Below are 1,310 nucleotides of genomic sequence, written 5' to 3'. Positions count from 1 at the left end.
GTTTTCCTGTGTTTGATAGCCATTTGTATGTGTTCTTTGGAGAAGTGCTTGTTCATATATTCTGCCCATTTTTTTAATATGATTATCTGTTTTGTGTGTGTTGAGTTGGAGGTGTTCTTTATAGATCCTGGCTATCAACCTTTTGACTGTACTGTCATTTGCAAATATCTTCTCCCTTTCCCTGTGTTGCCTCTTTGTTTTCTTAATTGTTTCCTTTGCTATGCAGAAACTTTTGATCTCAATGAAGTCCCAGAAGTTCATCTTTGCTTTTGTTTTCTTTGCCTTTGGAGACATATCTTGAAAGAATTTGCTGTAGCCAGTGTTGACGATGTTACTGACTATTTTCTCCTATCCAGTTCTGCTGGATTCCTGCCTCACTTTGAGGTCTTTTATCCATTTCAAGTTTCTCTTTGATATTGTGTAAGAGAATGGTCGAGTTTCATTCATCTACACATAGCTGTCCCAATTTTTCCAGCAACATTTATTAAAGAGACTGTCTTTTTTCCAATGTATATTTTTCCTGCTTTGTTGAAGATTTTTTGACTATAGAGTTGATGGTCCATATCTGAGCACCATAGTCTGTTCCACTGGTATGTGTGTCTGTTTTTATGGAAGTACCATGCTTCCTTGGTTATCACAGTTTTGTAGTATCCCTTGAAATCTGGCAACATAATGCTCCCAGTTTTATTTTTCTTTTTGGCATTTCTGTAGAAATACGGTACTCTTTAAATTTTATGCAAATTTTAGGCTTCTATTTTCTCCTGCTCTTTGAAATATACTGGTGCAATTTTGATCATAATGGCATTAAAAGGATAGATTACTCTAGGCAGAATAGACTATTTACCATTGTTTATTCTTCTGATCCATGAGCATGGAATGGGTTTGTCTCTTTTCCTTTTTCTCAATTACTTTGATGAGTGTTCTGTAGTTCCTCAGGTACAGACCCTTTACCTCTTTGATTTGGTTTATTCCCAGATATCTTATGGTTTTGGAGCTATAGTAAATGGAATTGATTCTCTTATGTCGTTTCTGTATTTTCATAGTTAATGTATAAGAAAGCCACAGATTTCTGTACAATGATTTTGTATCCTGCCACATTATTGAATTTCTGTATGAGTTCTAGAAGATTGGTGTGGGGAGTCTTTTGGGTTTTCCGTATACAGTATGTCATCTGTGAAGAGAGAGAGCTTGACTACTTCATTGCCAATTTGGATAACTTTTATTTCTCTTTTTTGTCTGATTGCTGTTGCTAGGACCTCAAATACTGTATTGAACAAGAGTGGGGAGAGTGGGCATCCTTGTCATGTTCC

This window comes from Mustela nivalis (assembly GCF_964662115.1).
Source record: "Mustela nivalis genome assembly, contig: HAP1_SCAFFOLD_131, whole genome shotgun sequence".
Classification (NCBI taxonomy): Eukaryota; Metazoa; Chordata; class Mammalia; order Carnivora; family Mustelidae; genus Mustela; species Mustela nivalis.
The sequence above is the reverse complement of the archived record's forward strand: the minus strand, read 5'-3'. Positions refer to the sequence as shown.